General features: G+C 42.0%; 1 long non-coding RNA gene across 3 annotated transcripts in view; it reads left to right on the plus strand.

The window, feature by feature from the left end:
* Window positions 1-24,076, plus strand: part of LOC126406598 (uncharacterized) — a 298,656-nt gene that overhangs the window by 119,228 nt on the left and 155,352 nt on the right. For all 3 annotated transcript variants that reach the window (XR_007571725.1, XR_007571726.1, XR_007571727.1), the window contains exon 3: window positions 17,399-17,505. This is a non-coding gene — a long non-coding RNA (uncharacterized LOC126406598). The remainder of the gene's footprint in view (window positions 1-17,398; window positions 17,506-24,076) is intronic.

Below are 24,076 nucleotides of genomic sequence, written 5' to 3' on the forward strand. Positions count from 1 at the left end.
TTTTTTTTTTTTTTTTTTTTACCCCAGAATTAGGGTTGGAAGTGTTCAAGTCATAAGAAGGATCGTTCCTGCTAATTTGCACTTATAGATGCAAATCATGAGTGAAAACACTTTCACAGTCAATTTATGAGAGTTGCCAAATAGGCACTAACAGAATCCATAAGTAACTGTGGAGCAAAACAAGATGAAATTCCATGACAATTATACCCAGCCTCAGCTCATGTTTGAAATCCAAGTTTGAGTCTTCCAGCCCTGATGAGTTACAATTTGGATTTGAAAAGACCTCAAATTATTCTAAGCCAGGTACAAGAATTTAATTTCCTTTGATTACATTTGATGTATCTCAAGAACACATTTCAAGAGATTTTCAAAAAGCGCTTATTAATTCAGCAGTCATTCAAATGATATCCTATACAGGTAACGCGGGTTAATTGAAGCGTCGCTACCTTGAAACTGTCTCTCAAATCTTGCTTCACTCTTTTTTCTCCTCCAACCTTTTGACATAAATCATCCACAGCTTTGTTAGACTTGAATCAAACTGACACATTTTCAGACTTATTAAAAGTGCACAAAGTAAAGGAATAAAAAAAGGATAAGGAGAGAGAAAAAAAGAAACAACAAAGCCAAAATATGGTGCATAATTACGTCTCTCCTTCGCTCTCCCTTTATGCCGCCTTTTCTCTGTCCATCTCCAGTTGTCTGTGACAGCTGGCTTTCTGAGTGGCGTTAGGAGGCTAAATTGGCCTGTTTCAGGCAGGGGAGCGTCTGTGTTTGGTGTCAGATAATGTGCACTGAGGAGTCCGAGGAGAGTGTGATTAAAGCCAAGCCACTGATAATTATGTCAGACTCCACAGTTGTCCTAAACCTCCTCAGCTAGTTGAAAGAGATTTCTCTCTGATGAGCAAATCAGGAAGAGGAAGAGGGAGAGTGAGGGAAGAGGTGAAGGGGATTTTTGAAGTGGGTCTCCCCATTACTGTTGTGCCCTCTACTGCCCCTGCCAATTTAGGGAGAGTCGCAGCTGACTTCGTAGTGTACTGGAGACATTCTATGGGGTGGTGCTGGGTTGGAATGCTGGGCCAAGTGGCTGTTCAGTAACGGCCAAAAAGGCAAGTAATAACAGTAACTGTTAGTCCATCCTGCAGCCTGTGTGATTAACCCTGACACTTATGTCTTGATTAAAGAAGCATTTTTTGTCAAATTAACCCTTTTGAAATGTATTTATTTAACAGAATTTGTGTTATTTTGCATCAACTATAATGTCCACAGCAAGAAGTCATCCACGCCCCTACATCTTGTCTACTTACTACTACATTTTACTTTTCATCCACCTATTTTTATGCACATGTGTAGAGCTTGAGTTCTTTGCCAGGCTTAGACAGGCCTTAATGTTGTGATACTTTTATTTTACTGTTGAAAAAGTGTTCATGTCATGCTTCAACACAGTTACATGTCTCCACTCTACCAAAGAGCCCCCCAAATACACAATAAAACAAGCAGAGGTGTCGAGGATGTACAGAACTGCAAAGTCCTACACATCTCTATTGCCATAGTAGCTGATAAAAACACTACAAGGTACATGTTGATCGAGAGACAAATTTGTCCTTTAAAAAGTATGACAGAGAACAAAATGCCATCATAGGTGTGAAGCAGCACTGAAATGCCAAGATGTATGAGAGTCACTGGTGCTCGATTAATTGTGTCCTTTTGTCACTTCCTGTTCAGTATATTTTCATAAAGGTAGTTCAATCAGGAGGAACAGAGGAATAAAGTAAAGATAACATTTAATACAGAATATGAGTGCAGTGTTTCCCCTAGGTTTACAGGGTTGTTTTGTTTTTTTATGGGCGGGTTGGCCCACTTGACATGCTGCTGTGTTGTGCTATGGCCTATTCAAGTGCTGGGATTCGTTATTTTCGTGACAACATCTGAACGCAGCACAGGCTCCGCTTCAGTTGAGTGTTCACAGTGCCATGCTGCGCTGCTGTGCGAGCGGCATTTGACTGTGCGTAACAGCAGCCTTTTGATGGTTATTTACATGCTGTCCATAACGATAACTATGTCAGGTAACTAACTGCGTCAGGCTCAGGTCGGGTTCCGACTCAAAAATCAGCAAGCCTGTCGGGTTCAGGCCGGGCTCAGTAATAATTGTCTCAAACTTGGGTCGGGTTCGGTCAGGAAAATGCGGCCAAAGCCGCACTCTAGTGTGCTCACCTGTGTGCGTGCATGTGTCTGTGCGTTTGTGTGTGCGTGATACAAAGAGCAGAGGATTTACGTATTTTACTTGGCCAACATTTTAGAAATTAGGTTTAAACTTGCACCTTAGTTAAATGAAAATAAATAAATAAACTATAAGCACGTGGAGTAAAAGCAATTAAAGGGATACTTTGCCGTTTCAACCAGCTTTGTGTCATAGCAATGTAGGCAGTATTTGTAAATGATATAATTATACTAAACTACCCTTGCCAGCACTCAGGTGTATCCGCTCACTTTCACTGGCTCTGGGACTGTGGCTCAAACTACTGATTGTACTTCCTCAGTTTTGTGTGCTTGCCACTTTCACAGACACAAAGAGTATAGAAGCGGATCAAGAGAGAGCCGCCCCCCTCTTGTTTCCATCCTCTCTCTCAAACTTAGCTCAAACAGTAAGCTAAGCAGTGTTGATCAAATATGAACCAGTATTTTTTACCTCTGCCAAGGAGGTTATGTTTTCGCTAGCATTGGTCTGTTTGTCTGTCTGTTTGTTTGTTTGTTTGTCTGCAAAATAACTCAAAAAGTTATAAACGGATTTTGATGAAATTTTCAGGAAAGGTGGATAATGGGACAAGAAACAGATGATAATTTTGGTGGTGATCGGTTGAAGCAAAGTGGATAAAATAATAAAAAAGTCGTCAGACAGCCTCAGCAGCAATTCCAATTTCTAAAGATGGTGAAAATAGTGCCATCTGGTGACCGGAAAGCACGTCTTGTTCTACTTGCTAAATATTGTTGTAATTCTAAAGTTGAAATTAATATTCTGTGTTGGAAAAAAAGAAAGTGAAAAATACAAAAAAACATATTATATTCTGTGTTGGTAAAAAATAAAAACGAAATAAATACACCACAGTGTCTCCATGGTGAAGGCATATATAACCTAATAATGATAGTGATGCAAATAACCTAATTGTGATGCAGGCTGCAAAATCTGATGAAGAGGGGGAGGGAATATCACCTACTTGGCGGAGGTCTGCACTCTCTGAGTGCTTTTCTAGTTTGTTAAGTGTTGCCAATTTTTGCCTAAAATGTTTTCAGGAACACATTTTAGTGTACTGTTTAGCTGTGATACAAAAATTTTTGAACAGGTGGTGGGCACCATAGTTTTCCCTGCATTGTGTAAACAGAGCAAATTTGCAAATACTAGGATACCAAAGGAATGGGCTGCCATACTCTGCCTTACTCTGCCTCTGATTGCCTGATCCTGACATTCCTAACCCAGGGGCTGGCAACCTTCACCAAAAATAATTTCTGTCTGGAGCCGCAAAACATATTAAGCCTTTTAATGACGGTAACAGCCTAGCTTGTCAACATTACAAATAGATCTAAATGAGCATTAATTAATATGTTTTAGCACCAGGTGGCACTGCAAATCTCTTCACACACTCTTCAGTAGACTCAAGACTACTGTAGCCACCTACAAGATTTGGCAAAATGTAGAGGGAAAGGCGCTGGGCTGAAGTCGATTGACATATTTAAGTTGCTGAAATGTTAAAACTTTTTTTACTGTGTGTATAGACTACACATTTTTACAATTGGAGAATGTCAGAGTAACTTTAGGCCCGATAAAGCACTGATAAATGAAAATTGAAATGTTAAGCCACTAGAGAAGGACTAAAGAGCTGCATGCAGCTCCGGTGGTGCAGGTTGCCCACCCCTGCCCTAACCAATCACACTGCTCTTGCCTAAACGTAAGCAATCTTACCAACAAAGGCAACGAGTACTAGCCAATTATTGACAGAGTAGGTCGGGTCATTCCTTTGTGGTCCTAGGAATCGCAAATTTGTGTAAACGGAGGCAGAAAAAAACTGATAACAGATGGTGAAACTAAGCAGTGCTAATAAGCAGTGCTTTCCTACTGCATAGACACCCCAGTTTTATGAAAAGACCATTTTCATAAAACTGCAGTTTTCCAGCAGTGAAATACTTCTTTAACTAAATCAGTAAACTAATAACTTAACACATTTCTTGAAATGTAAAGCCAATGCTGATCAAATTAAACAAGTGCAACAGACAGCAGTGTAAGAAATAAAGCAGAACGTTCTTTCTTTCTTTCTTTTTCTTTTTACTCCAATACATCACACCCGCTTTGGGTGACAGTATTCCAATCATTATGATCAGTGTGAAGTGTATCATTGCAGGACTTGGCAGGGGATGAAATCCCATGCAGGGGTTAAGCCTGTGTGCAATGCTAAATGACAGAGCATATATTAATATGAAATCCATCCAATTATCTCTAATGGAGCTCTCCGGTGTGATACTGTACCCAGTCATTTCAGGTCCATGAGCAGACCCTCGCTAGCTCTATCTCCGAGACCATTTCTTTCTCTTTGTGCTCTTGTCTGTACCCGTCTCTCTTTGTGTTTCCGTATGAATTAAATATTCTACAATATATGTCTGTCAAATTACTAATTCACTGCTATAGGTGATAATTTGACTTCTAATAAGAGATGCGGATTAACCAAAGCTTAACCCTCTGTAAAGTCAGCAAATTCAATTTTATTCCTGACTCAAAGTCGTTGGGGCCCTCCACTCTTTCCCCCACAACTCCCTTGTTTTATTGTCTTTGTAGCGTGTGTCAAGATCTGTTGTGAGAGTGCCACTTAATGAAGCCGTACCTGAATTTATTTGCCGGCGCTCCTGCATAGACCGAGAGAGGAGGTACCAATTAATAGAACGTAAGAGGACCCAGTGATTTATAATTAACAAGCATGCGGGTTATAGTAAACATAACACTCAGTGTAATAGCCCAGGAGAGAGACGGGAAGTGGAGAAAGAACTGAGGAGGAGGAGGAGGAGGAGGAGGAGGAGGAGAAGAAAAAAAACGAGTGTTGATTTGTCCCTTGGTGGATGAGCGGAGTCCTTGTGGCTGACGGGAGCTGTCTAAAGCGGCTAAATGAATAATCATCTGTGAGTTAGACTGGAGACAAACGCTTAACGAGGATTATGTGAACCTCGCTGACATGAGGGGGCTGAGAGAGAGCGACTGACAGAGAGAAAGATGGCAGCAAGCAAACATACTCGGCTCTGAAATGAATGGCACGCACATTATAATAGCGATGAAGTTGCTTTACTCAACAGGCCGTAGCCAGCCTCCCCTGTAAGGTTGAGTAGTTGTTTGTCAGAATTTCTAAAAGGGCAATGAATCCCCCACTCATTTCCAGCGGTTTGCTGCCGGTGCATGAAGGGAACAAAAGAGAAATTGCAGAAAGCAAATGTAATGCTGACAACACTGACAGTTGAAGAGGGATCTTCTAGAAAGCATTTATAAAACATCTTTACCCCAAAACTTTGGCTGATCGGGGAGCATCCACACGGCTCACAAGTCTAAACTTCAATGCCACAAACTCAAACCTGTCTCGCAGCCCTTATCATATGTCATCTCCTCTTCACTTTATACTGTATATTTCAGCAATAAGTCATGAGAGGCTACACTACAGTGGTTTTAGAACAGTGAAGAGGCTTTGCGAGGCAGGATGAGAAGCTTTGCTATATCACTGTAAAGCTCAGCATCAAGTGGCTGATTGCTTTATAAAATGCTGAGAGAAAGAAGTCAAAGGTTCAACAAGTCCTGCATTTTCTAACTGTAACAATTAAATAAAACCTGTACCTTCTGCCAAATGTCACAGTTCTTCAACAGTAGCTAAACAAAGCACCTTTTGTGTAGTAAGTTTGATGCACCAAAGTGCCTTGAAACTTTGTTAATGTACAGTTCATTAACACTAAAGACTGAAAGCCTTGTTGGATCAACTATAAGTGTCTGGAACCCCTTTGCTTCACAACTTTCAAAGTGTATAATTAGGTCGCTGTATTCAACAATATCTGTAACTTTGCGAAACAGATAATCTGAGAATCGCACTTGCTGTATTTTCAGAGTTCTTGGAGAGAGATCATGGAGGCAGTGGGATGCTAGGAGGAGGCTATGACAGCAGGCCTGTTGCTTTGCTTCAGAATATGACCATTCAGTGTAGCTGTAGAATTTTTTTCCTTTATGGTTGGACATTGCCCTACTTTGTTTAATAAAGCATAGAAACGTTTGCATCTTTTTTACCAAAAACATCTTACAGAGCTGTGCTACTATCAGCTGCTCCAACCTTAAACCTCAACTTTGTGGAGCAGAATCTTGTGGAATTTCCTTTCCTATTTTTCCCCCCAAAGTATTTTCATTTCAGTTCATCTCCATGAAATCCTTATGATCTATCCAAATTGTGCCTCTCTGAAGAATGTTCCTTGGACTCCAAGAACTCTGATTGATCAGGTTGTCCAATATTGATGCTGTGGGTTGGTAGTTGCACCAAACCACCAATCTAAAGCATTGGTATTTGATGACCTGGGACCTTTCTTTTAGTAGAGTTACATACAGCACTTTTAAGCGTTGATGCCAATGCTGTTTTTCTCCTGAAGCCTATGTTACAACTTATTTCATACTATACTAGTTTTGTGATTTAACAACATCAGCCGGGGTGATTGGTGATGGTGATCATCCAAGCATCTGTACTTTCACTGTTACACTGTAATAATAGTGGTATCCCAACAGATTGCAACACAGTTGGAAGGTTAGTCTACTTATACAAGTTTAGCATAATAAAGTGTAAACTCAAGGTCTACCTACTAACTTAGTTATACTATACTACTAGTAATACCGGTATAATTAAGCATACAAGCCCATTCATGACCTTTGAAGTAATAATTTGACAAAGTAATCCAATCTCAATGTTGAATTTCTATCTTTTTTTCAAGCTTTCAACCATATCCCATGATCTTTTGTCAGGTGTTAATTAAAAGCCAGCAAGTGGACCTTGAATTGTTTTTTCAAACTACTATTCCCAAGGTCAAGAACAAAGTTTCATGCTTAACTTTGAGGGCAATACAGATAAGGCAATGTGCTTTGAATGAAATTATAACACCTACTAATTTCACATGCCAACAGATCCACCTCTATGACATCTGAGAAAAATTCCATCCGCTGATGATTACCATGTGTACAGCTGAGAGTTATGGAAAAAGCCAATTTTTTTTTTGTAAAATTACTACTTCCAAGGTGAAGACAGAACTTTCATGAGGCCTCAGCTGCCAGTGACCCTGATTCAAAATAAATCTGTGTAAGACAAAGAAAGGATGGCATGGATGGATAGCAGTGCTCAAATGATACTTTGTTCACTTAGATGTCTGTGTTTGTAAGGTGTTTTGCAATGGCTTTTAAATGGCTCGACCAGTACGGTAATATACCATAAAGCAGAAATGAAGACACGCTGTCCTGAAGGGTTCCCACGGTAACATCCAACCTCTTTGAGTGCTGATTGGCCATCTGGTACTGTTTTATGTCACTTCCTATTAAGCTCATTGATCCTCCTTCCCCGTCTGCGGCATGTGGTTGATCATCGTGGATCAGTGTGTGTGCCTGTAATATGAATATGGTACAATGGTATGATTACAGTACATGATGGTTTCTGTCTGCGTGTTCGCTGATGCGGGCCCTCCAGCTACGCTTATGCTGACTGCGGCCGTGATTGGGCTGTTTATGTAGAGTTTGCACCAAAGGAAGAGCAGAGTAGTCTCATTAAGGAAATGATATGATGTCATTGGGTCACTGCAAAGGACAGTGGTGCCGAGGCAACTTCCAGGAACATACACAGTGTGACCACATATATTGTGTTCATGGATACATATTGTATGATATTAAGCATCCAGTGCCTTGACAGAGACTTTGCTTCATCCATATAAGTAAAATGTCTGATGAATGAGCCTTTTCATAATGCTTTACAGTATGTCTTTCAATGTCATGATAACATGAGAATATTGAGATAAAAAAACAAATCCTTTTTCACTCCGAAAGGTTCTGTATGTTACATTCAGAGCATTAATTTAGCAGCTAACCATTATTTGCTATGTAAAGCTATGGTGGAAGCTACCTCTGTGTGCTTTGTAATTCCGAGCTTCTCAGTGGTTTGTTGAGGTAAGCGGGTCTGGCTACACAAGCACGTGAGTGCATGTGTGTATCCCACTGGCTAGCTCATCGCCACCCTTATGCGGCCGTTACTGCTGGTATCAGGACGGCAGAGTCACGGAAGCATAGTGCCCACCCTCTGGTCCCCCCCGGTTAACACCGTTTGCTCTGTCAGCACTGTTGCCATTGTTTAGCACTGTTTATGGAGCACCGTTAGCTGCTAGCAGCCAGCTCAGTCTCGTCCATGTTGCAGACCATCTCTAGACAGCTCATACTCTCTGAATTTTGCATAGAGCTCCTTAAAGACTGAAATGATAATGCAACTTTTTCTTCCTGGTGTCTATTGAATCACCACAGTCCAATTACTGTGTCTCCTAAGTCTGCAAAAATGACATGTGTTAACATGGTAAGTTTGCAAATGTATGTGTTATCATAGTTGACAATTGACATGGTTTGACATATACTTGACATGAATGATTTAAGCAGATTTATTTTGCCCTAAAGCTGCTGTCTATTGTTCTCCCAGCAAAGTCACAAAGAAAGAAATGTATCGGAAACACTGTATTAACATTTCATTACAATCATGGTGTAGCTCTGTTCCATGTGGGCAAGGACGTGAAAGAGTGAGGGGAACCGGCAGAGGAAGAGGGAGAGCGAGGGTGAGAAGATATTTCATAAATTTGGCCAGAAAATATGTATTGGATTAGAATTACAGACTCCACCTTTGTAGGCTGTAGTGACATGGCCTTTAGGACTGTTCTTTTCCAGCTGCATAGAAGCCATGGTTTAGATGTTGTATATTGTAATGACACATACAACGGTGTGTAGGAGTCAGGGAAGCAGAAACACTTTTTCTAGGTGGGGCATGATGTGACAGGTGCACTGCAAAAGAGCACTGAGATTTGGCTGTCACTGAAGTGACTACAGCATTTTTTGGTCCAACTCCTACCAGCACCACAAATTTGGATATCTTTATAATTAATGTTAAAATTTCCTTCAATCTCAAGTGTAAGTACCGAGCTATCAGACAAGAAGCAGTCACAAACCTGTCTTCCCTTTAGAGGATTTTCTTAATTTGTCTTTCCTCACTAAGACACACAAGGGACACCCACCCACCCACACTGAAAGGTGCTATAGCTAGTCAGGCCAGCTGTGTGTGTTGCACTGACAGAGCGAGGAAAACGATCCCCCTCTACCCCCTGCCCTCACTTCCTCCCCAGTTTCCTACTGGGGCTCATTTATTTACATTAGCGCCAGGCAGAAAGGCATCAGAGGAAGTCTTAAAGTAGAGCCACAATGGCCGATTTAAGCCGCCACCCAAAAGCCAGTTTTTTTTTCTCTCTTTTGGCTAAGAGGATTTGTGTCTGGTCCATGTATCAGACCTCTCTCTCTCTCACTCTCTCTCTCAGGGACAAAGTCACCCCTCACATTTCGCGCTGAGTAAAAGTAGCGTCTTGCCACTAGCTGCCTGGCTAATGACATTTATCCTTATGGAAATGGAGGAGGAGGAGAAGGCTTTAGATGCAGATTTGGACACACATATACACCTGAGACGGGCAGACGTAAACCGGCTGGCTACTTTTATGGCATGCATGCTCAATGATTCACACATACCCCCTCACACACACACACACACACACACACACAAACACCTCCCTTGCAGCGTCTTATCCCCTAACTGGCCACCAGTCAAAATAAGCCTTATTCTCGGGGGTTTATATTTTCTCCTGGCCGGGCTTGGCTAGGCACACTCAGTTAAGATGGCAGTCAAACAATCTCTCCTCTCCTCTCATTTCCACCATTTCTTCCTTTCTAATGCTAATGCCTGGATGGATATATCCCCTTTTCCACTGGCATGCAAGGAGGCCAAAATTCTGATTAACTCCTGAGACAAAGTTTCATAGCATCTAGGTCAAAAGCTGCTTCAGAGGGAATGGAAGAATGTCAAGCTTTGTTTTCAGCCAGATAATGTAACATGGAAAAGAGCTGGTCACACTGCAGGACAGGTCGGGTCTCATTAAAATATGAAGAATCAGAGCGAGAAAGGTTTGAATGTGAATCCAAAGGGGGACAATATAACAGAGATGGATTATCTCAAAACTTTAGACAGCATTGGTAATAAGGGAATGTGGTAGTAGCTGTTGTTAAAGCCATATATTCCATCTTTTCAGAATCAAAAAGCATTTCATGAAGAACAACAATTAAATGATGATACTGCTTTTGGTCATAGGATATATAACCATTAAATTTCCATATTTTCCTTGCACTCTTGGCGAATTAAAAAGCCACAGAAGATGAATCCCAGACCCATTGTTCTTCATGCATTATTTGCATGAGGATCAGATCCGCTAATGTTCAAAGCCTGGTATCATTTCCATGCAGCTTGATGTGAACAATGACTCCAATGTCATGCATGGATGCCAGATTACTTCCTCCTCTTCTTTGAAATCATATCCAAATAATTTTCATCATTAAACACATGGTCAAGAAATGACAAAGTACCAGTTTAAGAGTCTACAATCAGGCTATTGGCTCTGCAAACATGGGCATGTGTGGACTGTCTACATGCAGTCCAAAATGTAATACCGGATGGACCCTATGGACCAACAAATGTTTGGACATGTCTTAAAATGCAGACAACCAATGTGGTATAATCAGAAGTGTTTGTATGTGTTGGCCCAGTGTGGACAAGCCACAGTGTGCAGGAATTTCTCCCATCTAACGTTGAAATCATATATTGCATTCAAACGGATAGCGCACTCTAGCGCCTCACTGTTTCAAATGCATATTGCAACAACGGTAGCCACTGTGTACCAAAAAGCTATGATAACATTGATGAAACCATGTCATCCGATAATTGGAGTATTCATTCAGGCTCCTACATAGACACATGTGACGTGAGTTGACAAACCCCCTCCTCACCATGCTGGCTGTGTTTACAATGTAGGACTGCTGGGGCGGGTGTAAATCGAAACAAACCAATCACGTCTTGTCTTTTGACAACTGGCAAGTGGCTCAACCTCACACACCTCATCCCTCTCCTTGCATCACTGCGCCGCTGTTAGTGTCGCTGGCCGCTAACAGCGGCTAACAGCTGTTAGCGTTAGTGGTGCTGGCCTGTGATTGCATTACCTTTCTCCTTCAGCAGCTCTTTCCACCTAGGAAAGGCTACCCCAATGTTGACCCTCGTTTTTTGAATTCGCCGGTCATGTTGCTGGTCACATTGCCTTTTTGATTCCCTTTTGCGCTTTCTTGGCGATGAGGATTCCGTCTCCCGTGATGCTGCATATGCATGATCCTGCATCATGCTGAAAGAGTAGGACTTTGTTATGCTGCAGTAGTGCTGGGGTAGTAGCAAAGCGCCTCTTTCTCCTCTCCGTCGGCTTCTCAGTCACGCTGGCTGTATGTCCCTTGCCGGCGGATGTATTCTCAAGACAGCGAAACCTTAGGGAACCACCCAGATGACTTACCCGCACAATGTACAAACAAATCCGAAATTCTCCTTTTACGAGAATAAGTCAGATTATTGGTGGAGGTAATAGTACACCAATGATGACATATTTATGAATGCAGACATCAATTTTTGCCAATAAACAACTGAAAATGTTGCACAATGTCCCTTTAAGTCATGGTCACAATGAAAAAATGTTAACATGCTGATGTTTAGCAGGCATAGATATCAATTGCATATGGCAAGTTATGGCAGCTGCCATACCTTGAAACAGTGGTATAGTCAACCCGGTCTTACGCCAAAGTTGTTGAAACCCAGCACTTGGGTGGTGATTTGTGGTGTCAGACACAGACAAAAAAAGGCATCCATTCACACTGACTTTCTCCTGGTTGAATGGCGTGTCCCGTAAAATTATAAAGCCAAACCACTGTTCTTTTTTCCCAAACCCAACCACCTGCTTTTGTTGCCAAAACCCAACCACATGTTTTTGTTGCACAAACAAAAAAGTCAGTTTGCGTACTTGTACAGCATAGTGCGTTTATTTATCAAGAGACTATATATAAATGGTAAATGTCCTGTAAAAACAGAAGTGTATCTTGAAAGAAGACAACACATGTAACAGAATTTGACACGGTGTCCCAGAACATCAACAACCAATACACCCAGGATACCTTTCACTTTGTATCTGGATGTGGAAAGTCCATGACCAAACGTCAATATGTGACAAGGTCGGAGTGAGAATGTCTTAGTATAGTAGGACAATTTTGATAAGATGGATGTACTACTCAATAGATGGGTAGATTACCAAGGAGGAAGTGGGTATAATCTCCTAAATATTCCCGTGTCTTTTCTGGCTGATAGTTGGATATACTGTACTGTAAGCGGCCAGAAAACGAGGTGGGTATACCCTATTTACCTGCATATACCCTCCACTACACCACTGCCTTGAAAACACAAACTCAAGAATCTAATGTCACTTGTATGGCCTTAAAATTTAGAATTTTTGTTCTCAACAAATTTTCTCATCTTAAAAAAGAATAGCCTATTGTTATTGCACACTTTCAGTTTTCGTGTATTAACATTACCAGGAAGAAAAAGTCTATCTAATTTGCATTTAATTCCCATCAAATGAAAGAGGTGCATTACTGAAGCAGTTTGCCCAGCTGCTTAAGACGTGCCCAACAGCCTGTTCAAATAATGTCTGTGATTGTTGGGGCTTTTTCTGGAAACAAATGACTTCAAACATGTTAGCGAAAACTGAAATTAGCCTGCATGATCGGTGCTTAATATGTTAAAACTACATGCCTATGCCAAACTACTTGTCCATTTTGTGCCATTTTCCTTTTGTTTTGCTGTGTTTCGAACCCCCTTTGGTTACCTACTAGAAATTAGCATGGAATTCAATGCATCACTTTGTTTTTTGTGAAGTTTAAACACGTGACTCATGATAATTAGACCTCCGCTCTCTTCCCATGGTGCTGAAATATGCACCAAAATAAATACAATGAAAAAAATGTTTTTAATGGTTTCTGTAAGTTGTGCATTAAATGCAAATAGTAGGCACTGTCAGAGAGAGCTATGTCTAATATCAAAGTCTAGCTAAGGCTGACTGGAATGTCATTGCTTTTGCAGGTATTTGGTTATAAACCAAAATACTGGAGGAATTAAAATGAAGGTCTGATGATGGCACTAGATGAAAAACAGCAGCCAATTTATCACAATTTATCATCAAAATGCTAGTTCACAAGTTAGCAGACATCAAATTGCTTTAGTGCTCCACAATGAAGATGACCTAACCTGCTACATGCATCAGCAACCAGGCTAAGCGACATGTCACTTATTTGAAAAAATGTTCACCCTGTCTCTGGTTTTGCAAAGCTTTGTGCAGCTTAAGCTGTTGGTTAGACTTAGACTTGATCAGGGCATGAAAAGCTCCCTGCATGTTGTTGTTCAAACCCCATGCGCTAGAGTTTGCGCACTCGCTGTATGATAGCAAGAAGTGTTAAGGACCACCATGAGCCTCCAGGACAGCTTGACTGCTGCGTGTCATAGATTCTAAACAATAATGGAGGGATTAGCGCCATCATCAGGGACCATATGCATCAATGGTGTGTACGCACAACAAACCATGTTTATGCCTTTTTCCACACATAAACTGGTATTTATAATGTCTTCAGACCAGGCGTGCACACCGTGTTTTGAAGCTGGATCATTTAAATCTTGCTCCAAAATCATCCCGACATATTCAGTTGTGTTCAGATGTGGCAACTGTGAAGTCCACAATATATGATTTACATTACTTCCATACTTATTAAAAACCCCACATGCCTTCTATAGAAGCATTCACATTTGTTTGGTTCCTCAACTCATTTATTCATGTTCCACAAGTCACCAAATTTTGCACCATATTTAGACAATGATAAAAAACTAAAATTCACAGTTCCAAGGGATGTAGTTAATGTCATATGGCAAAAAATATTTTGAGGATTGGGCAACCCACTACTTCTACTATTTTGAGGTTTTATAACAGTTTAGTGTAGGCTCATGGATTTCCATTGCTATGGATTTGAATCAAGCTTTCAATGCTTTGAAGCCGACTGTCATCTTTCCTGCCATTCTCGTAAACATACTATTCTGTAAAAATAACAGTTGTGCTTTTAAAATACCATTGAAACATTCAAAAGGCCCTCTCAACTCTCAAATTTACCTTTGGAGGTTGCACATACACACACTCGTACCCTCTTTGTGGAGTGGTGATTGAAAGTCTTTGTCAGAATGCTCACAGCTCTCTCAACACTCTCAAATTTACCTTTGCAGGTCACACACACACACACACACACACACACACACGCACACACAGAGTTACTGGTGAGAAGTTTGGCTGGTGTTTGGGAGATTTAATGGGAGGACGCTGGCATTTCAATAAAACACAGGGATGGTTTATGGTTCACCCTGAGCTCAGCCCGGTCACTTAGGAGCCTCATCCTCTCTGGTTATTAATTCTCTCTCCCAGAATGTGTGTGTGCGTGACATCTACTCAACTCCACCTCCCTCCTCAGCCATTTCGGGTTCCCTTGTACTCTTTTCTCCTCTTTCTCCCTCCTCTGTCTGTCTGAGATGAAGACATACGAGGACACTCCCTGGAGGGTGCAGCGTGGTCGTGGCAGCGCAATAAAGAATCCGGAGGTCAACTGTACACCGAAATCCTTCACCTCTCTCCCTAGCACTGCACGCACACACACACACACACACACACACACACACACACACACACAAACGCATGCAGACAGGTCAAACGTACAACGCTCGACTTGGTTACATAAACCAGATGGCCGCGGCTGGCATGAAGCTGCTACAACTTCTAACAGTTGTGTGTGTGTCTTTGTGTCTTTGTGTGTGTGTGTGTGTGTGAGTGTGTTGTACCCTCTCTCCTAGCAAAAACCACCAGGGACCTTGTTTGTTGTCTGCACCCCACAAGGGAAACACTGTCAGCTTTACAATCACACCACACACACGTACAGACACATACACACATGTTAGAGGATTCTGTTATAAACAAGGTCTGTGTTTCACTGTGTGATGGTGTGTGGATTGAACTCTCCCACCTTTTTAGTGCATGTGTGTGTATCTGTGTGTGTGTGTGTGTGTGTGTGTGGTGTCTCAGAGAGTCGTATGATGGGACCTGGAGGGCATTCAAAGCCTAGCAGATACAACCCTGAACCTGACACTGACTGGCACCATATCACTGATAGGACAAACACACATATAGAGAGCCATATTATTGGTGCGGCCATCCAAAATGAACCCTTTTGTCCTTTTTTTCTTTTCTTTTTTTTTCTATGATTCAAAATCATTCAAGATCACAGGAATATTTGTATCATTTGTTATCCTGGTGACCTTTGACCCCCTGACTACTGGTTGCTTGTATTGCAGAGATTTTTTTTTGAGACTCAGGGTGAAATGAAGTTAGCTGATATGTTGTCCCGAATTAAATGGCACCTTCTAAATATGCTTGACTTTGTATTTATTTATTTGTTTTTACCAATTTTCTGTCCATTATAGCTGTTGGTCATAATAACACAAGACTCATCTCCATTTGGTAATACCTGAGAAACATAGACTACGGCAAGAACATTAATGTGGGCATGAAACACAAGTCTCCTACAGCTAAACAAAGAAAAAGACATTTAAAAGAAATAATCTTAAACACCACTTTATAAGTGTGGCAAAATGCCTTAATGAAAAATTCAAGTTTGTGAGTGTGTAGAAAATATCTGTGGTTACCCACATTTTGAATGTCTAAATACAATTTCTGCACTCATTAATCAGGGCTGCAAAATATGCAAGAAATGTTGTTTGTGATTATTTTGACAGATATTGCAATGGGGATATGAGTCTCAATTTAATTGGGAATGGTAAATTTTTTGCCTTTCATTTTTTATTCCAATATCTACATGTTTCAACAGCCCTACTAATTATATCAATGGTCATATTGAGAAAAAAATAACTCCTTTTGTGAGCATTTGGGTGCAGACTGAAGGCAGAAAACTGACACTCAACATAAAAGTTTTTAAATTGTGTTATACATGCAACTTGACATGGAATTAATTATTAAAAAAATATTGAACTTTGGCCCTGCTTTCAAGTATAATAGTGTAACATCAGGCCAAAATCTATACTTGTAAACTGACTGTGTGTGCACTTGTGATGATCCCACTCAACTGCTGTTTGAGATAACTTCAAATTTCTGAATATGCATAATAGTGACTTATGCAACTGGTATAGGCAGTAGCGTAGCACCAAATTCTGGGCCCTTTGCATAAGCAGTCCCCCTCACTGTCGCTTTTGATTCCTGTCTCTCCCATGATGCAACTTTCATTTGTTTTCCCTTTCTTTCTTTCAGAGACACTTCTAATTTAGTTATAGCACTAATTACCGAGAGAGAGAGAGAGAGAGAGAGAGAGAGAGAGAGAGAGAGAGAGAGAGAAAAAACTGCAAACAACACCAAACTTTTCATGCCAGACTTTCGAGCCCATTGGGGCTCTGGGTAATCAGTCCCACTTTTTTGTCAATCTTGCATAAGAAGTCCACAATTTTTGTTTTAATCTTGTTTTAGTTTTCCTGCATTGTGCAGGAAAAAAATGATTCAAATCATGAATTGTCCCCAAGCTTAAAAAAAACAAACCAGAAAAAAACAGGATTTCATTGTTTGGCCATGTTGCACAGCTCTAATTTGAGCTTGTTTGCATGACAGTAGTAGTCGCACACATGCAAAGACCAGTTGTGTCTGCAAGCTGTCCATTTGTAAAAATAAAATGGCAAAGTAAACACTGTGCAGTTTTCACTGTCTTCCCCTTAAAAAAAAATAACCTAATCTACTTTGATACTTGTGATATATGTCTAACTTGTTTAACAGTATCTTTTTATGATTTATTCTGTTTTATCTTTATTGTTCTTTATTGCTGCTGGTGTATTATGTCTGAAGGACGTCCATGTGGCAGATGTTCCACCAAACATTTCAAAAGAATGACCATCTATATACAGTCAGATCAAAAATACCAAAACGACTCCTACATGAAGTCTACAGTGGTTAGCTGAGAGACTACTTTTGACTACAGTTACCTTATCACAACCAAAAGTCAACAATATGACATTCTATAATTTAACATGTACCTTCTTTTCTCTGTGTGACTACTGTATATAATTCTCTCCCTTTTCTGTTTTTTATTTTTTGTCTCTCTCTCTCTCAGTTTATAGAGACATGCAGAGAATGAGCTGGGTCCCAGTAGAGCTGGTTCTTACAACAGGGGGGACTCCCAAACCTAATATCCACAACACAGAGCCTCCTGCTGTAAAGGTGAGCCTCCATATGAAAATATACACTCTTCAATCACTGCTTTTATGAATATGATACAGACCAGCCATAAGTTTAACCAGCTGTATATCATGTAGAGAGGTCACAGCACTTTATAGTCACAGTGTAAATCTAGTGCAGGTTTATTTGGGCCCTATATTTGGACATTAAACTGAGGGCTGGTAACATGTTATATGGTGGAACAGAGAATGCTGTCTGGGATGTCACTTTGTTTGGAAGGTAAATTTAAATCTACTGTGTGTGCAGCCTTTACTGTGCTGTATCTGATCATCATACTAAACCGTTACCCCCTCTGCCTCTCTGGCATAGTGGTGACCATTCTGTGTGTGTGCAATGTGTAATGTTTGTGTGTACACTAAAGACCCTGATGGGTGACGGCACCGTTGAGCATCGCAACATTGCCTCTGGGTATGTGTGTGTGTGCGTGTGCAAACATGAATGTCAACGATCTTTTTCCCAAACCCCCTCCCCACCTCCACCCACCACCAGCACACACACACACACACACACACACACACACACACTTATAAACACCAGCAAAGAAGAATGTCATGGTGTCACACTGAGTGACAGGAACGAGCACATCATCCATTTTGACAGGTCAGGCTTATATCACTGCAAAGGAAGTGGTATAGACGCACACACACAAACACACGCGCGCACACACACACACACACACACACACAGGCCTCGAAAGATATAAAACAAGTGTTACATTAAGTAGAGTTCATTTTTGATGTTGATAAAAATGGTCTGAATTGTTCACAAACTAGTACAGTACAAGTATGTATTGTTGCAATGGTAATAGTAACACTGGTGGTAGTAGCGTTGTTTATAGTTCATTTAGATCAATCTTGTTGTCATATTAGAAATTAATTACATGTCTGTGATTAAATTACGTGTATATTACACATTGATTGAGTGCTCCTAATATGATTACATAACATTAGTTTCATATTATATTAGTAGACCACTTGTAGATAAGAACTGGATTACATTTCAATGATTAAATCACTTGTAGCTTCTAATTACATGGCTTGTCTGTTTACGTGTGGATGGCATATAGATTTTACGTGACTATGATTTTAAGTTCTCTGTTAAGAAAATCATTCTTCAAATTAGTTTCTTAAATAGTGTCTGTGTGTTCTTAAGCAAAACACAAATTCCACTATGTGTTTGTATGAAAACACCTAAATAATTATGGACAAAATTTTCTGCCAAGTAAATGTAATACGTATGGTACAGTTGTTGCTTGGATCCCTGCTCCACCTGTTCACATGTTGAAGATGGTTTAAAAGGACTTGCCTTACAGCTCCATGAGTGTGTGTGGTATGACTACAGTCCAATTGCCATTTACAATAAAAGTGGGTTTATGGACCCTGCCTAGGTAAATGGTTCAAACGAGAGGTCATTCCATTGAACCAACACTGTGAGATAATTGTGCAGACAAACACTATTACATAAGGACAGTGTTGGAGGAAGTATTCAGATCCTTTACCTAAGTGAAAGTACCAATACCACAATGTAAAAAATACTCCATTACAACAGTAACAAAGTATTTTGAGCAAAAACAGTATCCCGTCGAAAAAAGGCCTCTATAGATGCAACACATTCTCATGGAAAGAGATGTGACATGGACACAACCTCTTACTGCATTTTGTGGTGGTTGGCAGGAAATGTGTTAAAATTATGTGCTGGCAATGAAGAAATAATGCTAATGTGAAGTCATTATGACCAGTGGCAGTTTTGTTGTGAAACAGCTGCAGTTGGTTAGGTTTAGGAAAAGAAGAACACTAGGTTAGGTTTATTCATTCATTCATTTTCTGTTACTGCTTATCCTGCAAGGGGTCACAGTGGGTCTGGGGCCTATCCCAACTGACACTGGGCAAGAGGCGGGGTACACCCTTGACAGGTTGCCAGACTATTTCAGTGCTAACACATAGAGACAGACAACCATTCACGCTCACATTCACAACCACGGCCAATTTACCAATTAACCTAGCCTTCGTGTAGTACCTGGAGAAAACCCACACTGACACGGGAAGAACATGCAAACTTGGCACAGTAAGGCTCCCCCACCCTGGGGTTCACATCCCCATGTCTGGTTCAAACCGTCTCTGGTTATGTTTAGAGAACCAACAAATACTTGGTTAAGTTCATGTTTGTTTGACCCGTCCGCTACGCCTCCCACCCTTATGTGAACCTTATTGCTCCCAAAACTTAATTTGCCTTGTTGACTTTACATTGGCATTGATTGTGTGTTGTCAGCACAGCATTTTAACACCATTCTCGCCCACCACGTAAAATGTTGTAAAGACTTTGTGTCAATATCTTGGATTTCCATGAGACTGGGCTGGTACATGGCATATTATTGTGTAATACATAATATGGTGGTTAATACTGATGCATCGATGTGTCAAAGTGGAGTAACTATTACCTGCTTAAACTGTTACAGGCAGTTTAATCAATTCAATTCAATTCAATTTTATTTATAAAGCCCAGTATCACAAATCACAGTTTGCCTCACAGGGCTTTACAGCATACGACATCCCTCTGTCTTTAGGACCCTTGCAGCGGATAAGGACAGCGAATGCTTTGACCTAGTCTGCATGCAGGAAACCCACATTGGCCCTGCACAACACCGACCTGCCATCCCTGGAATGAAGCTGGTGGCTCAGACCCGACACGGACAGTATGGATCAGCTGTATTCAGCAGACCAAACCTTAACATCGAAGAGGTCTGCACCCACACCACCGAAAGGCAAATGGAAACCATCACTGTTGCCCTCCCAAATGTCTCTGTTACATCGGTGTATAAACCACCCCAAAGCCCATTCCTCCACACTGAGCTACCAGAGAGATGTAAGAGGAGATACCACATCAGCATCGGGGACTTCAACTCCCACAGCACATTGTGGGGCTATGAAGTGAACCACCAAGATGGAGATGAAGTCGAAACCTGGCTTGAGTCGGAACACCTGACCCTGATTCACGACGCCAAACTGCCAAAATCTTTCAACAGCGCCAGATGGAAACGAGGATATAACCCAGACCTTGTTTGTGTGAGCTCATCCAGAGCTGTGAAAGAGGTCCTGGACCCTATCCCCCACACTCAACACCGGCCAATCACCATAACCATCAGATCCGTTCTCCAAGCAACGACTATCCCTTTCCGTAGAAGGTTCAACCTGCGGAAAGCTGACTGGCCGTCATACCAGCAGGAGATCGAAGGCTCTATCCCCAGCACCCCACCGCATCCCAACAACTATATCACTTTCACAGAACTCTTGAAAAGGTCAGCCAGACAACACATACCAAGAGGATGCCAGACCGAGTACATCCCCGGGCTATCAGAAACATCCAGCGACCTGCTGAAAGCCTACTACAGGGAATACCATGAGGATCCTTTCTTCTCCACCACCACGGAACTCGGAGAAATCCTAATAAATACAGTTGGGGAAGAGCGAAGACAAGTGTGGAAGGAGATGATAGAGAACACCAACATGACCAACAACAGCAGGAAGGCATGGGCCACAATCCGCCGCCTTGGCGAAGACCGTACCTCACCACCCACACTCACCACAATCACAGCAAACTCTGTTGCAGCACAGCTGGTGGCCAGCGGTCGCAGCCAAAACTGCCGCAGATCCACAGGAGAATACCGCCGGACAGCGGTACCAGACGACCCACAACCAGCCAGTGCCCTTACCAAGCCCTTCGACTTACAAGAACTCGAAGCTGCACTGAGCATGCTGAAACCTGGGAAAGCAGCAGGGATCAACGACATACTGACGGAAATTACACTGCATCTGGGACCAAAAGCAAAGACCTGGCTCCTAGAAATGCTAAACTCGTGCATGGCACAGAAAACCATCCCATCTGTATGGAGAAAGGCCAAGATCGTGGCAATCCCTAAACCTGGAAAAGACCCATCATCCCCAAAGAGCTACAGGCCCATCTCAATCCTCTGCATCACCTACAAGCTCTACGAGAGGCTTTTACTCCAACGACTCGTGCCACTCATAGACTCTAAGCTGACCAAAGATCAAGCTGGTTTCCGTCCTGGCCGATCCTGTGCTGGGCAGCTACTCAATCTCTCCCAACACATTGAGGACGGTTTTGAGCGCAAACTCATAACCGGAGCAGCTTTTATAGACCTCACAGCTGCCTATGACACTGTCTAGCACCGCACAATGATCAAAAAACTTCTGGACATGACTGGTGACCTCGACTTCTGCCAAGTCATCAAAAGCCTCCTCAATAACAGCCGCTTCCTACGTTCAACTAAACGATAAGAAGAGCAGATGGAGAGCCCAAAAAAACGGCCTACCACAAGGCAGCGTACTGGCCCCTCTCCTCTTCAATATCTACACCAATGACCAGCCACTCCCCCACAATGCTGCCGTTTCATCTATGCTGATAACCTCTGCATTACCACCCAACAAGAGAACTTCCAGAAGATCGAGGTAGTCCTGGAAAGTGCCCTTCGAGATATGTCAGCCTACTACAACAATAACCACCTGAAACCCAACCCATCCAAAACCCAACTTTGCAGCTTCCATCTCAAAACCCGAGATGCAGGAAAAGAACTGTGTGTCTCATGGGATGGTCACAAACTTTCCAATCACTCCCACCCTGTGTACCTCGGAGTCACACTTGACAGGACACTCTCCTTCAAGCTCCACCTCCAGAACACCAAAGCCAAGGTCAACACCCACAACAACATTCTGCGCAAACTGGTGAACTCAAAGTGGGGCGCTGACCCATCTACTGTCCGTACAACCGCCTTAGCCCTCTGCTTTTCCACAGCAGAATATGCCTGCTCAAGCTGGAGTCGATCCCACCACACCAAACTGGTTGACACAGCCCTTAATGACACTTGCCGGATCATCACAGGATGCATAAAGTCAACCCCTGTCCCATGCCTCTATGCCCTAGCTGGCATTGCACCCCCTCACATCAGGCAATCCATCATCGCTCAAGATGAGCAGAGAGCACAGGAGGAAGACACAAGGCACCCCCTGCACGGACACACAGCACCCCCACCCAGACTGAAATCCAGATCCAGCTTCCTGCAAACAGTCACAGCTCTCCAGACATCCAAGGAATCCGTAAGGACCAACATCTGGGAAGATGAATGGTTCAGACTCAACACCCGAGCCCAAGAATGGAGAGAGAGGAATCACACTGACTGAATGCCTCGCCAGAGGGCACGACCTCCCATGGCCAACCTGGAAGACCCTCAACAGACTACGTGTGGGGCAGGGGAGGTGCAAAGCACTGATGAAAGAATGGAAATATCACACAGAAGACAAATGCAGTTGTGGAGCAGTACAGACCATGTCCCATCTACTGGAATGTGATGATGCCCCCCAGTGCAGCCCCCAAGACCTGGCTGAACCGACCCCATCAGCTGTGACCTGCGCTAGATACTGGCAAAACGACATTTGAGATTGCTAAGGACTCGAAGAAGATGATCTTAACATCGAGAAATCATCCCTATGTTAACCGATGTAACAAGAACATTGACAACGTCTACAGTGCTTTTCATTGTGTGCAACCAAATCTAATGTGAAGGTGAGTCTAAAGCCTTATAGAGAAAAAAAAGTTGAAGGGGAAGCTGTTTTTTTTTTTTTTTACACTGCAATTGCAGCTAAAAATGACAGATAATGGAGAAGTGAAGGACTGACTGTATCATTCAACACAGGGACAAAGAGAGGGAGGAAACAATATGGCCTTAACTTTAAGTAACACCAGAGCTGACAATACTACTGGTGTTTGATAAAGACTGCCAGTAGTCTTGACCATTATCTCATTTGCTTATGGGAACCATTCCAAGCACTCATAATTACTTAAAAAATAAAATAATCAGAGTGCATCTTACTGCTCGAGCTCATAACAGGATTCCTTTTAATAGCAGTATTTACTGGCATAGCTTTTCATTAACTAATATGTTTGCATCTTATTCCTTTCAATCCAGTTTGATTTTGTGTTGTAGTGCCAATTATACAAAAAACATCTGTACAAAACCAAACTGCCACCCTCCCATTCCACATCCCTACAGGACGGAGATGAGGAGCTTTTCATAATTGGAAGGATCGCTCTTAACAAGCACTGCGTTCATTTTTCTTTTCCCCACTACCAGGTTCCTCCACACGTTCACCTCGCCATCTCCTCATCCCCGTCATTTAGGGAACGCTAATGTGTTAAATGCGAACAACAAAGACAGGATGTCTTGCCATTTTCTGCTTCCCCACTGTTTCCCACATTGCTGTAGCAGCTAAATTAGACCGAGCCAAACGCAGAAATTAGAGCAGTGAAGCCAGATGTGATATTTGTTTTTCACACTGCGGCGTCAGGTAGATGTTAAAGGAAAATAAAAGGAAAATCAAAACAGCTCCCTCATTGGATTTGGGACTCATTTTGATTCGCTGATGGTGGCCAGCTAATCATTTGATCCTGTTAGAAGAAGTGAAGTGTTTGTGTGTTTGTGTGTGATTCTGCCAGGAAAGTTAACAACTGCTGTAAATAGGCCGGGGCTCGGCGTCTTGAT

This window comes from Epinephelus moara, chromosome 19 (genome assembly GCF_006386435.1).
Source record: "Epinephelus moara isolate mb chromosome 19, YSFRI_EMoa_1.0, whole genome shotgun sequence".
NCBI classification, from domain to species: Eukaryota; Metazoa; Chordata; class Actinopteri; order Perciformes; family Serranidae; genus Epinephelus; species Epinephelus moara.